Source organism: Uloborus diversus, chromosome 6 (assembly GCF_026930045.1).
Source record: "Uloborus diversus isolate 005 chromosome 6, Udiv.v.3.1, whole genome shotgun sequence".
NCBI classification, from domain to species: domain Eukaryota; kingdom Metazoa; phylum Arthropoda; class Arachnida; order Araneae; family Uloboridae; genus Uloborus; species Uloborus diversus.
The window spans coordinates 18,492,532-18,510,128 of NC_072736.1; positions in this window are offsets into that span (position 1 = coordinate 18,492,532).

The window sequence follows — 17,597 nt, forward strand, 5'->3', positions numbered from 1 at the left end:
ATATTTTTCAAAACCCTCCCCCCTACCTTACGTAAGATTCCATTTCGTTTTTCAAAATAATAAAATAACGAATCTTACATTACTGGAATCGTTATTAAATTTACTATTTTTAATTAAAAAAAACATTTTTGTGTAAAGAAATGTCTACGAATAGCAATCTAGACTGAATATTTTTTTTAAATTTTTTTTGTATATGCTGCGAGACTAATTAAAGATAAGACATGCCATACACAGTGCGATTCTTTTATTATATTTTACACTATTCATTCTTTGAAAAACAAGTCAGAAACAACTCATCCTGATTCGTTTTTTACCTTATACGTTCCACAAGCAAATGAAATATATTCCCTGCCAAATAAGGGTATGTAGAGATTTTTCCAATCCCCCTCTCCCTCGAGACCCTTTCAAAATTAATGAATGGCCCTTAGAACAATTGTCACTCATCATCCAGTATATCAATTTAATTGAATCTTTGGGCACGAAAACCAGTGATCTCTACTTTTTTTACTAAATTAAGATTGTTTAACTTTTCAGTTCAACTGATGTGTGTGCACCTTCTAGTCTGAATATGAGTTATAGAAAATATTAAGCATTGATATCTCCATTTAGTTCGAAAATATGCCATATCCAGGAGATGACTTATTCTTTGACTAAATTTGAACCCGCACCGTACATTACATACGTTCCTCAACAATATACCATACTAATGGAATCATGAAACACATCACAGAGGTTCATTAAAAGAGGTGACAGCAAATATGATTCTTGATTTCAAAATATGGTGGCCGGAGTACTGCAAAAAACTGCATCATCAAAATGCTCATCATATGAATTAAGAAGAAAAGAAAAAACGCAGTTTCAGGTGTCTAATTACTACAATTTCTCTACATAGTATAAAATGAAGTCCCAAAAACCGTCTGTGTGTTTGAACTCGCAAGACTCGAGAACTACCCGGCCAATTTCGCTGAAATTTTCAGTTTGTTCCTATAAGTCCTGAAAAGGTTTGCAGACCAGTTCGAAAAAAATTCAATGAGTAGTTCTTTTTTTATTCCAATTTAGGCCCAATTTTCAGATAAATTCCCGAATATGGGGGTGAAAAATTACTTTCATATATTAATATTATATATCGTTGGAAAGAGAAGAATTTCCCACGTTCTACGCAATTTGTTTCAATGCTCTAACTTAATTACGGCGGGAGTTATTAGCTTTTTTAGCTCAAACTTGTTTAGGCTAAGCTGAAATTTAGGCACTACCTTTTTCATTAAATATATTAATAAAAAGTGAAGGAATTGTCTCACAGTTTTCTTTTTGACACCATTGGATGGAGCGACATTTTTACTCCAGATCTATCTCGACCTTTGGTCGAAAAACTAAGCTTCTATCTCCAAAGGGAAAAAAGTTACCAGCCTTTTTAAATCAAGATCGAGAAAATCTCACCTCCATTCAATTTATTAACCCTTTTATTTTCGCGTTTCCACGGTTACGTTTTTTCAATCCATGATTTATTTCATCTTTCACAGGAAATTTCTTAAACGTATTTTGTGTTTCGATGGTTACATTTTATAAATCCATCTTTCTCATTATAAATTCTTAAAAGTATTTTAATATCTGTCCTCATTGTTTGGAAAGGAAATTTTGCATGACGTTTTTTTTTTCTTTTATTTAAGCTGGATTATAGAATATACGTCACTTGACACAATTTTCATTTTCAAGGTAGGCCGGGCAACGCAGCTAGTTACTTATAAAAGTCTGATAACTGATGAAGTATATAAATCTCAAGTATAAATATCTCAATTCATTGTTGATTTCTCATCAAGTATATTATTTTGTTGAATCATTGTGCACAAAAGCCAGTATCTCCACTATTTTTACAAAGTTGAGAATATTTTACTTTCCAGTTCAACTAATGCTGAGCCACATCTTTGCCTAAAAATAAATCATCTCTTCCCACAAGCTATGGAAAATATTAAGAATTGAAGTTTCCATTTATTTCGAAAACATGCCATATCCATGAGATGACTTGTTCTCTGACTAAACTTGGACCTGTACCGTAACGGAAAAAGCATCAGTCTCCCAAACCGGGATTGCGGGTTCGTATCCCGCTGAGGGAAAATAGCATGGCAAGTTTTTTTTGGTCATGGAATAAGCGTACGAGATATCGTTTACAGGGTTCAGTCATTAATCAGGCAGAAAATGTTATGGATCGTGGTATCTTAATAAATCAGGACTTCAAGTTTAGTCAACAGTGCAGCATTGCTAGTAACAAAGCCAATAAAATGTTTGGGTTTATCAATATAGATCTATTTCAAACAAATCTAAGAAGGTTTTTCTGCCTTTATATAGGAGTTTAGTAAGACCCCATTTGGAGTATGCTGTGCAGTTTTGGTCGCCTTATCTGAGGAAAGATATTTCTGTATTGGAAAGGGTTCAAATAAGGGTAACTAGACTAGTAAGGGACTTTCAGACTTAGATTATGATACCAGACTTAATAGGCTTAATATGTATAGCCTGGAGCAAAGGAAGATCAGAGGGGACATGATTCAGTTGTTTAAATTTATCAAAATGGAAGCTGTTAATGAGTTACACTTTTTCACGGAAAGCAGGAAGAGGGGTCATTGTTTTAAGCTATTCAAATTTCAAGCTAACCTGCAAATAAGGAAAAACTACTACTTTAGTAGGGTTTTGGCCACTTAGAACAGCTTACCGGAAGACGTAGTAATGAGCAAGGGGTGCTTTAAGAGGGCCATTGATCTTCTTTGAGGAATTATAAAATTGACTAGGACCAGCCTAGCTGGGCCAAGGGCCTGTTGCTGGTCGTCACATTTGTATTTGTATGCTCCTCCATAATATACCACACTAATGGAATCATCAAACACATCACAGAGGTTCACTCTGAAAGAGTATACAAGTGAACGTAATTTTCAAGTGAACACGTACACGTTCACATATTACACGATCATGTCCCTACATGGTACACAGTAACAAACAACAAGTTTAAACCTTTGGACCAAAGAGTTTCTTAATAAACAATACAATGTTTTGCTTAAAAATTTTTCTTCCAGAATCATTTTTAAGCTAGGCAACAAACCTTTTTTGTTGCCAATACGAAAAGCGTCCAATCTGTGCAAACAATATTTACCACTCTTCTTTCTATTATTCTTACATTTATACAATCCTACATGTTCAAGTTTTTCAAAAGTCATCTCTAGCAGTTGAAACCAATTAGCGCAGATTAAGTTCTATGGCAATCTCGAAATTGTCATTCGGTTAAAACACAAATGTGCTTAACTGCCTATTTGAAACTAAAATTTAAAAAAAAAAAATGAATTTTTCTCACTATGCATGTGTGAAAGATTAGAGTTTTTAACTTTCAAAACTTCCTAGACAAACAGTTTCGCATCTTATAAAATAAAATTCAGTTGAATATCATAAAAACGTAAAACGATATCGGCGTCTCAATGAGCCGCATTTCAATTGTTTTCGAATAAATGGCGAATCGTAAGGGATGGATAAAAATAATTTGTTTTTATCGCGAACTACACTGAATGACTGTTGGTAAGACTTGCAAATTCACAATTTGGGAGATATTTTTGCTCCCCAAATTTGTGAAATTTTGTTTCAAAAATTAAGTTAAGGGGGTCTGGGACACATTTTGAAATTTTTTTTTATTATATACTTAGGAGTTATGAAATTTTTTTCACTGATTCACCATTTATTTAACAAGTAAAATCATAACATAAATATGAAAAAAAAAATTTATTTAAATTTAATTAGCTAAAAAAATAGGGTTGTTTTAAATTGCTCAAATAACACAAAATATTCTTGATCAATTTTCATTTTTTTAAATAAATTATGCACAAATATCTAAGTTTTAAATTTTATTCGGCGATTTTAGAAATATTGATTCAATAAAAAATAAAAAATATTTGAATAAAAATTTCGAAAAATTCGAAGATACTTAAAAAAAATCATAATTTTTGCAGCAAACGTTTTTTTTCAAATTTGCTGAATGAAAATTAAAGTAAACTGTTTGAAAAAGATATGCTCCAAGTTTCATTACTTTATCTTTATCGTTTCCTGACTTATAAGAATTTGAATGCAAGAAATCGGGAAAAAAGTGCATCATGGAGAAAAACGCGTTTAAAGTTTTAAGTTAAGTACACATTAGTTAGGTGCATGCAACAAAAATAATTATATTTTTCGTTCTATTTAAAATAGAAACAAGATTCGAACGTCCTTTTAAGCAGAAAAAAACGGAGTAATTTTTCACATGATTAAAAAAAAAAAAAAAAAAAAAAAAATTGCAAAATTTGCCGATTTTTGTGTCCCGGACTCCCTTAAAAAAAAACTGATCTCAAGTTTTAAAAAACGACTCCCAGGTGCAGACCTGCGGGCAGGTTGTAGGTACTATGGGGCCTTCCATGTATTGGGCAAGAATATACATACAAAGAAACAAACAAACATGGCCTTCTCTCTCTAAATAAATTACCAATCCTAGTACATTAGTTTTCATACATATAAGGACAGTTATAATCAAAAATCCCATCTAGAAGGAATTTCTGGCTGCCTTACTGCACTCATTCTTGCATGTTTGCACCAGAATTTGGAATTTCACACTTATAATTGAATAATATACATTGTTGACTCTATAAATGTATGCTGATTGCTGAGCAAAAATAGTTCAGTCGTTTTTTTTTCTCTCTTTTATTTTGCATTTCGTATTTTGCGATTTTTGACAAAACAATTAGAGTTTTTTCTCAAAACGTTACTGTCCCAGGAAAAATCAGAAAACTTTTCTGAAGTGTTTATGTATATGCAGTGCTGTATTTTGGGGGTAGGAACACGGAGAACACAGTTCTCAGAAATTATTACGTTTTTAATTGGGTTGTTTACTACTTCAAAACTTCGTTTACTACTTTTTATCCACTGAAATTGATTGAATAAGCGTTAAAGAAAAAAAAAAAAAGAAAACATGGTGCCAGAAAAAAAACCCTTTATTTTTAAAACAGTTATTTTTTATTTAATTTTTCCAAATGTCTGATTTTGGAAATAAGGCATGGTCTTTATGATGCCACAAGTGATGTACTTTGGCGCGTTACTCCACTGGCGCACCGAATGTTAACACTTTGCTGTCAACCGCGTTGCCAGGTTATGATAATTTGCTCTGTGTGCTAGTGCCATTATTGAATAGCATTTCATCACCTGTGATGTCATGTATAGAAGCGTAAAAATGAATTTCAATTTGCGCACCAATTAAAATAGTTGTTAAAAAATATTAAACTTTGTCAAATTATTTGAAAAAATGGTTAAATCCGGTGTTTTTAAGCATGCTCTTTCAAAAAAAAAAAAAAAAAATTGAATTTTTTCATCTTGATTTCAAATTATGTTTTTCGCAATCACGAGTGTATGTGTGTATGTAGGCGTGTGTGTTTGCGTGTGGGGGGTATGTGTGTTTGTGTGTAGGGGGTATGTGTATGTGTGTCTAAGCATGTGTGTTTGTGTCTGTGTGCAGGCGTGAGTGTGTGGGTAGTTGTGTGTATGAGTGTTTGTGCGCGTGTGGGCGGGGTATGTGTATGTGTGTGTAGGCATATGTGTTTGTGTCTGTGTGCAGGTATGAATGTGTGGGTAGTTGTGTGTATGTGTAGGTGTCTGTATGTGTTTGTGTGTGTGTGTGCGTGTGTGTGTGTAGTTGTGTATGTATGCGCGTGTGTGTAGGATATGGATGCAACCTGGAGACAGCTTTCGCTATAGGAGCAGCATCGTGAGGAGCCGGTCGACGGTGATGGTGCAGAGGGTGGCGGGGGGAAAATAAAATCATAAGACATCAAAACAGTCAAATGAAAGCAATAAGTAATCGTGATTGCTCAAAAAAATACTATTAAAATTTCGGAAACAACCCAATATTAAAATTAATGCAAATTTGATTCAAACCGCTTTTTATTTTGACAAGTTTCCCCAAACATTTTTTTTCAGCTACTGCAATAGCTTTTTTCAGCTACTACAATATACATGATTATACATAGTATGTGTCTCTGTGCATGCATGAAAAAGGATTTGCATTTTTTTTTAAAATAATGACAATAATAACAACAATAAACTGAAGGAATCGAAAAAATATATCACCTCTCCAACTTTGTATTCTTTTGACGTTTCTTGGGATTGAGCTAAAATAAAAATAAATGAATGAAATGGAAGTTTTTCGAAACATATTTGAATATATTTTTTAAAGTTAGGAGGAGTATAGAACTTTGAGGGAGGATTGAACACTCAAAACACCGGAGAAGCAGACTTCACTCGCTTAATTAATATAAAATATATTCGGAACTTTATTAACGATTCTCTAAAAAGTCAGTAATTTCACTCCATTGATGTATCAAAGTATAGTTTTAACCCTAGAGAAGTCGGGTTTCCTTTTGTTACGCTATTGCTCGCGCTTCGGTTTTTTCTGTAGCGATCCGTGAGACGAAAGCAGAAGAAAGGAAGTGCCGGGGAGAAAATGACACCTGACTAGGATGACGCGCTATTGGTCTAAATGACCAACATACATCTCCAAAAACTATGCAACATTGAAATATCGAAGAAAATTCTCAGAACTAAGTGTGTGGGCTGGGGAGAGTCTGACCTTCAGCTACACAGATGGGCCCCATTATTAGAATAAGGGGTGGTGGGATAGAGCGAACTGTCTGACAACGGACCGAAGTGTGACTTCTGTAGGGTTAATCATTCATAAAACTATAAGCGGACAAAAAACAATTTTACGAATAATGTGGATGTTTAACTGCACTTTTTGTTCCAGAACATTTTATCTTATAAGATAAAAGTTTTGGTAAAGATTTGGTAACGTCACTATCATCCCATAGATAGTTATGAAATTACTTTACTATGCAAGATTTAAACAGGATTTTTTTAAACGATGATGACGATGAGGATAATAATGATAATAATATTGGTGTTCGATATCCTTTCGATTTTTGTTTGTAAAATGGTTTCCAAATGGTTTGAATTTGGAAATAGTAACAATCCGTGAAATGGTTCACAACTACCCCACTAGGAACCGTGACAATATTTTACCTATTAGTGCAAAAGCACCTTTTTTTAAAAATAGTTTTTGACAGTTTTATAGCTATTTTTATTATTATTATTTTTATATATAGGGGAATGGAGCATGAAATTAGCACCTAACATTCTACTAAGGGGCTAGAGAGGTGCCAAGTTCAAAAGCGTGAACATTTAAAATAGGTTTCCGGCATGGGGGACTTATTTTTTTTCTCCTTATCAGTACCGGATAACCGTCCGGATATCCTGCGTTAAAACTATTGGATATCTGGTCTGAAGGATGATACCATACCAAATTTATTTATTAATTTAAACCCCACCAGTCACTACTGCGTCAACTCTGGTAAGAGTTTAACTGTATGTGGAGACTGGGGGAGGGACTGAGTGATTTGGTGAGTCGTACCGGATACCGGACGATTTAAAATCTGTCGGGTACTGAGAAGTATATCAGGTGCCAGCTTAATTTAAATGCAAGCATCTGAGAGTCATCCTGGGTGAAGGCCTATGGGGAGTCCTAAAATCAGCAATTTACGTCTTCTAGATGAAATGATGATAATAATGATGAAATATTTATTATTATCTCGAAATTTCTTTTATCTGGGAAACGGTTTCAACGATTAGAATGAATATTTATGTTTCGTTGACGTTTCGCTTTTCAAGTTTATCAATAAAAGTACTTCGAACCTAAAAAAAATAGATTACAGAAAGAAAAACAAATAAAACCGATTGAGGCTCGGTTACCCAGGTATGATGATAATGCTGATGAAATATTTATACGTATTTCAATACCTCTCGTATCTTGGGGATGTAGATACGTATGAACATTTACATTTCGTTAACGTTTTGATTTTTTGTTTTCAAAAGTTCTTCGAACCTTAAAAAAAAAAAAAAAAAAAATCCATTTCGAAAATGGTTATTAATTTTTCCCAGCTTCGGCACTGTATATTAGAGCAATTAGGGTGTCCCCCCCCCCCCAAAAAAAACCGCATTTGAACAAAGAAAAAAAAAAAAAAAAAAGAAAAGAAGCCTCGTGAAGCTTGGTTGCCCAGGTACTAAAAGAAATATGAAACAGCCATCTCACAATCAGTCACTAAAACACTTAATTTTACACTCTATGCAAAGTTTCAAAAGATTGGTTACATATATTACATAGAGGTGGGCAATGTCGTTCGTTTTAATAAACCGTTCATCAGAGGATTATTCATTCTTTTGATCCGTTCATTCAACTCGTTCATTTGAACGACTTCATTCATTTAAAAAGCATGCGAGTGATCTTTCTGCACGACATACTCACGTATATTAGAAATGTTTCATCAGATCAGTAATATTCTTTGAAGGAAAAATAACTAAAATGATCTAAAAGTAAGAAAATATGCCTATCAAAAATGAATCAAAAAACTTTATTCAATTTTAGGTGTATAACGAAATTATACTTCATTTTGTAAAATATTTCTTAGTTGCCAAATGGTAAAATATGTTTTCCATTTCGAAAATGGTTATTAATTTTTCCCAGCTTCGGCACTGTATATTAGGGCAATTAGGGTGTCCCAAAAAAGACAATAGTAGACTTTTCGAGACTTTTTTTTTCAGATGTTTATTTTCGAACATTTCACATTTTCAAGTCAACATTATTCATTTGAAAATGTTGACTTGAAAATGAGTTTGCTAGTAATTTTTAAACTTGGTATTTTTTAAAATTGTATATGATTTTTTTATGGAAAAAATCAATTATTTGAAGAAAATTATAAGTTTTAGGCCTCCTACTTGACACCTAAATGTTTTAAAATTTGGATAACTATTTTGGTGGTACATGTAGGGGTATAAGGGCAACGGGGGGGGCCATAGGGGCTTGTTCACATGTGCCCCTATAGGGGGGGGGGGGCATGTGAACAAGCTTGCGGCACAAGTGAATACGAATGAAAAATGCAGGACGAGCATCATATTTCAACGAAAAACTCGTTACGATGAAGCAGATACGTATATACCAATTACATTAAAAAGCTTGTAACCTTTACTGTGTCAGTTTGAATTGTACAGTTTGAATTGTACAGTAACTGTCATTAAGAAAATATTTTTTTCCGAATTATATAACTCTGCTCAATGTCAAATTTTAAAGTTTCATAGCATGTTCTAATTAATGAATCGACAAGAAAAGATCTTATTAGAATAAACAACACAAAGAGTATTTTTTTATGTAAAGTTTATTCTCTTTATACAGTGCGTTAAAGCTTCATACTGAATGTGATGATGAATTTTAAAGGTATTCTAAACATAAGTTTTTAGTTAAGGAAAATATTTTGCCTTTATTTTCCTTGCAAATATTTTATATACCACTAAATTTTTAGCCTATTATTTAGTATTTAAAAATTTGAAAAGTAAAAAGAATAAAATAAATTAATTATAATTATGTAGTAATAATTAACAATAAATGTACAAACTGCTTGCAGTAAAACAATTATTACAGACCATTACATCACTTTTAACATTAATAATGAAAGTACACTGATATTTACATTGCGGAGAGAATATGGGAACTGTTCACATTTGCCCCTACGTGTTGTGTTTATAAGTGCCCCGTTATCTACCTTAAAACTAATTTTCAAAAATAAAGAATTTTTAATTTAATTACAAAATTTTAACATTGGCATAAATTTACGTAAATGTTTAGATAATGGTTTGCAATAATTAAACTTAGCTTATTAATTAGTTTAAAATATGTTTTTATACGAAGAAGACTGATAAAAATACATCAGCATCTGCTGAAACAAAGAAGCTGTCACCACAGGAACATAAACTATCTCCTTGTTCTGAAAGTTTGGTTAAGAAGTAGGGCTGGTATTGCCATTACTTGAGAATTTTTAAAGATTTTTTGCTTGATGTTATCCTAGAAAAACATACCATGTTCACATGTGCCCCCTTTTCCCCTACACTGAAATAAATATACGAAAAGGTATTCAAACAAATAAAATATTCCTAGTTTTTTAACACTACGCAATTATTTATAAAGAAAAAAAGACACATAATTACCCATTTCGCGTAAAGAAAGGCAGAAAGCTACGACAACAAAGAAAACCTTCACTTACACACACACAGCAACGATACTTTCATTCTACTTCCATTTGTCTATCAGCTGGACCGATAAATAGTATCATTTCGGCGATAAAGTCGGGTGAGGCGTCATTTTTTTTTCTTGTTTTTTTTTGCTTAGATTACGATTATGCCAACTTGGAAATCGATATCAGTAGTTTTTCAATCGTATTTGTCAAAAATAGCATCAAATCCGTCAATATTTAAATATTCAGTTTTTTTTCAATTGGAGTGTCTTTTACCAGAAAAAAAAATCAAAATCAATGTTAGTCAGCTATTTATCGATATAAATGTCCTTGTTATTTTTCACGCATATTTTTCTATAATAACTCTACAGAAGACAAAAATAGTTAAACTGTCTCAATATTAAAGGAAAAATCCCTTGCGTGATTTTTGTTTTTGAAAAGTATTAATCTGCAGCTATTTTGTATCTACTATTTTGCTTTCGAAATTTACAAGATTTTTTTAGTTGACAAGGGTGCTCTGCCCCCTGCTCCCTGACGCTCACCAACCCCATTCGTAATCTTGTTTGATTCGCAGATTCAAATCCTCAATTAAAAGGAATCAGATTAAAAACGCGTTACAAGTTCCGTTTGGAGCAAAAAGCACCCCTTTCTCGGGTTTTAAACTAAGTTGCACTTACTTGCGGAGCTATAGGTGCTAAGAGACTCCTGAACATTGCAAAACGGCAGTTTTGTACGTTTGAAAAGTCGCTTTCAAATTCATGGTCTTTAGTAATAAATACATTTTGCTTTGTAACTACGGACTTGAATTCAATTGAAACTAGAATTTTCCGTTAAAATAGAAACATTTATATATATACTGTTCTAATTAATTTAGAAAGTTGGAACAAACTTGATGAAGAAAGTTTTCATCTCTTCAATAGGAAATTTATGTGAAATTTTAGTATACAAGATTTATTAGAAAAAAAAAATATCGAAATTTAGAATAAAAAACCTCAGAGGCAAACTCCCAGAGCTCAAAGTAATTTTGTGCCAATTTTCAAGGCTGTAGGTGCTATGGGGTCTCCTGGATGCAGACCCGCCACTGACTTCCTTTCACAATTTCTTTGACGTGACTTTTTCTTAATATATAGAGATAAACCTTTACTAATAATAAAGCTGAAAGTTTGGATCTCTGGATACATTACAAATTGATTAATAATACCGAAACCTGTTTGAATAAATAGTAGTTCTTCCTTTTGCTTTGATTGAATTTAATATTTCTGCTCATTTTGAACAAAAGATGGCAGCATCAAACATTTCTTGTGTTACGTCAGTGGTGGTGGTGGCCAACCTTTTTGAGAAGAGAGCAACTTTTCGGAGAGAAAAAGTTCTGCGTGTTTCAGGGACGTAACTAGAGGGGGGCAGACGGAAATGCTCAAATGTCATTTTTCTACATTTAAACGTCATAAAGCTGCCCACATGATGTCTTCCTCTCATTTACAATGGCGAGAGCTTGTCTACCCAAACGTTACACTGTTCCCTTGCCCTAGTTTAGTTTGCAATTTTCCCATTCTTGGAGAAAAATCTCGCACTATAACAATGGAGATTCAATTTGAAGATGAGAGGCTGCCTATTTTTCTTTAGAAAATACTTAGGTTTTTTTTGGGATAAATTGAGCTAAAATGAGAAACTTTAGACTTAGTTTCGATATATTTTTGCCACCCACACAATATTTTACATATATTCATCTACTTCAAATTCAATTAATGTGTTAGAAATAATCTATTTGTTCACCTCTGAAACTTCTGTTTTGCTTTGGTACTTTTGATGAATATTTATATTTACAGTAGAATCTCGTTTATTTGACTCCCGTTTATACAGATCTCTGGCTTATCCGAATCAAATTTGTAGAGTTAAAAAATATATTCACTTGAATGATAATTCTAAATTGTGATAGTAAGTTTGTTACAACGCATCGTTTTTTGCTGTTAATAAAAGATAAGTCTGCTTATTTGCAAATTAATTATTGTTTATTATCCGTATTTTCGTTTATTCGAATTGTCTTTGGTCCAAGTTAGTCCGGATAAATAAGGTTATACTGTAAATAGAAATAACCTGAAAAGAAGCGCATTGAAAACATGTAATGTTAATATGTTCAAGATTTGTGTTTTTTAAAATAAAAGTTAATAGAAAGAGTTTTGATATCGCGCACATTAGGTTCGTGTTTTTCTATTAAATGTTTTTCAAATGTATACTTATATACCATAAGTGAGGAACGTGCGTCCTTTATAAAAATTAACTCTTGTAATAATTAATATTTAATTTAAAATGCGTTGCATATAAAATTATCAAGATAATATTTAAATAAGATAATCTGTCCATTTCGATTGTAAGTTGTCGTAAGTAAGTTCATTGTAAGCTGTCGGCTTAAAGTCAATGTACTAAGTATAGTAATATTCAATTAATTTCAAGTTAGAAACAAAAACAAAAAGCCCACTAAATTTGTCATCGGAGTTAAAATTATTTCACGTATTGCGATATGTTGCTTTTTTGTAGTTGAATACTGTTATTTTTCTTATGAATTTCTTCATAGTAGTATAATGAAAATACTTAAATAATCGAAAACATTTTTGTTTTATTGTTTTCATCTGAAGTGGTAATTTTAAATTCGTATCTCAATATATTAAAAAAAAAAAATAACTCCGAAGAAATTGTGAAAGGATGCCTGTGGCGGACCTGCATCCAGGAGACCCCATAGCACCTACAATCTTGAAATTTTGTGCAAAATTACTTCGAGCCCCGAGGATTTACAAATCCTCGGGGTTTCTTATTTTAAATTTTGAATTAGTTTTTTTTTTTTGTGATTAATTTTTTTAGGCTAAAAATTTCACGTAAATTGCCTATTAAACGCATGAAACATTTCTCACGTCCTTTAACATTTCATGTTGTTCCAGAAGATTTTTTTCTTGCATCAAATAAAGTATGTAACAATTTTATCAATAAATTAGAACGGCAAATATAAGGGTTTCCATTTTAGCGAAAAGTCCTACGCTCAGTCCGGTGGTCCTTTAGCACCAATAGCTTTGCAAGCTAATACAAGTTAGTTTCGAAGGCTTGAAAAGGGTGCTCTTTAAAGTGATTTTGTTTAATGCCTCGGTTATGGATATTTCTATCAAATTCGTTTTATATTTTCGGGTAGGAGTGGGATTATGTTCTAAAAATGAACTCTTCACTTAAATTCTATTTTCTATGAGAGGGAGAGGGAAATATTCATTTTCTTCGAAACAGAACTTGTAACGTGTTTCTCAATCTGATTCTTTCTGACAGACGATTTAAATCTTCACGAATCAAATGAGGTTTCGAACCAATCTTCGGAGGTTGGTAAGCGTCAACGAGCAGGGGGCAGAGTCCCCTGGTAGAAAAAAAAATAATGCAACAAGTTGTTAATTACTCTTAACTGGAATTACAAAGTTATGATTCCTTGAAAACCTTCGTATGTAAAATAATAAATAAAATTTAAGGATTTTTACGCCCTATCGATATTTTAAAAAATGCAATACAGTGATAAAACTGTAAAGTCGCATTTATAGGATTATCAGCAAATGCGGCATCCTTTATCACTGCCCAATTAAAATTAATATTTTTAAATAATTATTTTTAAACATTTATTTTTTATGAGGAGGGGGGGGGGGCGCTGAAACGAGGTTTAGCCCCTGTTCGAAAATGATCTAGTTACGTCCCTGGCGTGTTTCGTTCAATTTTTTCAACATGTTAAAAAATGTGGAAAAAAAAAGGAAATTTGAATTTTTTGCATCTTGAATTCAAATTATGTTTTTCGCAATCACGAGCGTGTGATGTGAGGCGTGTGTCTTTACGCACGCGTTTGTGTATGTACGCGCGTGTGTGTGTAAGCGTTCATGCGTGTAGGCATGCAGGAGTGTGTGTGTGTGTATGTACGCGTGTGTGTAAGAGACTTTGCTCGCTAGAGAAGCAGCATCGGGGATGCAGCGTTCGACGGTCGTGCTGCAGAGGAATTCGGGGTGAAAAATCAAAAGACATCATTCAACAGTCAAATGAAAGCAGTAAGCAATTCGTAATTGCTCAAAAAAAAAAAAAAAAAAAAAAATTCTGACATTTTGAATTCAAATTATGTATTTCGCAATCACGAGTTGCAACAGGGCCCTACTCATTGTAGTTATTGTTTCTAGAAACGGCTCCTGTCCCCCCAAGCTTGCCCCTCCTCCAGGGTGATTTTGTGTGTGTGTGCGTAGGCGCGCGTGCGTTCATGTGTAGTTTTGTGTGTGTGCGGAGAACTGTGTATACGCAAGTAGACGTGTATGTATATGTGAGTGTGTATGTGTGTGAGCATGTGTGTGTATAGGACATGGACGCCTCCGACCAGGAAAAGCGGTTTCTGACGCGTCTGCAGAGGCCGGTGGGCGGTGGTGCTGCAGAGGCCCCTGGTTCAAGCTGAAAAAGGAGCCACAACGCCAAGAACGGTCAAGTGAGAACAATAAGCAATCGTGATTGCTCAAAAAAAAAAAAAAAAAAAAAAAAAAAAATCGTTTGCATTTTGATACATTGAATCCAAATTATGTTTTTCGCAAAGGACCCTCCTCGCTGAGTTTCTTGTTTCTACAAATGGACTGGAAAGGAAAGAGAGGAGAAATGTGCACCCGTCATACTAGATTATGACAGGTGATTTTCTAAATTAAGTATTGCGAGGCAGGGGCGTGCACAGGGGCGTGGGGGGTAGAGGGAAGAGAAGGGACACCAGTTGGTCCGGGCCCGAGCCTGAAGGCGGGGGGGGGGGGGGCAATATTTTTAAAACTTGGCGTGAAATATAGAAGTAAGCAATATGGAGGGGGCGAGGGAAAGTCAATTTTAACGGGCCCGGAAATTTTGTGCACTCCCCTGATAGAAGGCACATCCATCAAAAAAGAAATGGTAGTAAAGATCTGGTTTATGGCAAATTCGCACCCGTATACACATCATAAAGAGGAAATTTACAGGATATATCTTTATATGATATTTTTATTTTTTTACCAACTTTAAATGATAGGGATTATTAATCTGGAAATTTTGTATTTAGATGAAGATCTGCCGTTAAGTTCTTCTATGTTGATGTTTTTCCTCGTAATTTTACACCCTACTTCCCTTAAAAAAAAAAAAAAAAAAAAAAAAAAAAAAAAAAAAAAAAACTTGCTTGAGTTAAGCTTTGAATGAAATACAAACGATTTGCAACCATGGTGACAAAACCTTGTTTTCTTAACAAATATTAAAACAACGGGGGCTGAACTTATTCTCTTTGTCATGCTAATCTGAAAAGTCAGAGCAACATCAACCTCGATCAAATAAGAGCTAAATAAGCACTTCGTGATTGCTTAAAAAAAAGAGTGTGATTTTTGCTTTAGAAGTACGATTTTTCTAACTGCGTCTGAGTAGCGGAGAAGTTTAGTACAGAAAAATCTCGTTGATTGTAGAACTCTGACAAAGTATGAGCAAAGGAGTTAGACAGTGCCGTATTCATAAATACGACATATATGGCTTTAGCACAGGGCGACAGGATTGTGGAGGCGCAGGATATTTTTTTTACCATATCAAAGTGAAAACGGTTTAAAATAATAGAGCAAATCCGCGGTTTTTTTTTCAAACATCTTAGACTCTTTCAATAACCGAATTAAAAAAAAAAAATACTAAGCACTTTTTATAATGCACTCAAAAGGATAAAATAACTTTTCTCGGTCAGAAAGGAGAGTTTCAGCATTCCTGTAGTTTTCAATTTTTCCAAGAAAATGACACCACAAACGAAGAAAAGTGCGGCTCAAGTCATGTAGAGAATTTCTTATTATCTAGCTTTCAATCATAAATTTGAGTGTTGAAACATGCATATTTTTTTAAATGGGAAAGTTTGGTTTGAAATGACTTGAGCCGCACTTTTCTTCGTGTGTGGTGTCATTTTCTTGGAAAAATTGAAAACTACAGGAATAATGAAACTCTCCTTTCTGACCGAGAAAAGTTATTTTATCCTTTTGAGTGCATTATGAAAAGTGCTTAGTATATTTTTTTAAATTCTGTTATTTTATTCTTTTTAGTGTAAATGTATTTCATAAGTAGAATAGTATCACCATCACGAAACGTCACTCTAAGTTTTTACATAAATGCTCCACACTAAAAGAAAACGAATTCTACATAACTAAATATTAATTTCTTAACCATTACATATTTTCGTTTTCATAATGCTCCAATTCTGCAATAAACAAGTTATTTATGCGAATTCGTCACTTAATCTGACTTTATCTTTCATGTTTCAGAATTTATTGTTGACCTTGGTCTCTGTATTCTGTAAAATCTAAATCATAATAGAATATTATAATTAATCATTGAATGTACATGGACATTGTACATCATCTTAATTAATTCCTTATTGTATTCCTCCTTCTTTTTATTGACACATATTTTTAGTTTGGATTGTTGTTAATTAAGAAGAAATGTTTTCCAGAAAATTAGCCTTCATTTTTTAAAAGAATTTGATTATTTTAGTTTGTTTCTTCTAATAGATGGCAGCATAAAACGTGTGTGTTTCTTTATTGAAGTTTTACTATAGTTTTACGAATCAAAAATCAGGGGAAGCACGTGTTTCATCTGAAGTAAAGTAGGCCCTCATTTTACGCGGTGGTCGAGGGTTACGCTCAGGGCCGTATCCAGAATTTTTTTTCGAGAGGGGCCCGGATTCGGACATTGCCCTAACACACACCCTCACACACATATTGGAAAGGGTTCAAAGGTGGGCTACAAGGCTAATAAATGGACTTTATCGTTTAGACTACGATAACAGGCTTATAATGCTAAAAATGTAGTCTTGAGCAAAGAAGAGACCGAGGGGACATGATTCAGTTGCTTAAATTTATTAAAATGAAAGATGTTATGGGGCTGAAGTTTAGCACTGAAAACAGGACAAGGGGTCATTGTTTTAAGCTATTTAAATCTCAGGCTAACATGAATATTAGGAAAAATTATTATTTTAGCAGGGTAGTGGAAGCTTGGAACAGCTTACCGGAAGAGGTGGTAATGAGCAAGGGAGTAGCTAGGTTTAAGAGGGCCATTGATCTCCATTGGGGATTGTAAATTGACTATGACCAGCCTTGCTGGGCCCAGAGCCTGTTGCTAGTCGTCACTTTTGTATTTGTATTTGTATATATATATATATATATATATATATATATATATATATATATATATATATACATATGGACACACATACACGCGTAAAAATATTTAACACAGAAGATGCTTTTTGTCTAAATTTCTAATTATTCCACTGTTGGACTGTTGTTATTTTTATTTTAATTTCTTTTTTTTTATTCACCTTGTAGTGGTAAGGATGACAGGAGAGTGTTCCTTTAAGTCGGATGCAGAACACCCATAATTTCAGAGGGCCCGGGGGTTTGTCCCCCCAAATAGATATAAAAATCTGTATTTGAGATCTTATATGGGGTAATTGAGACT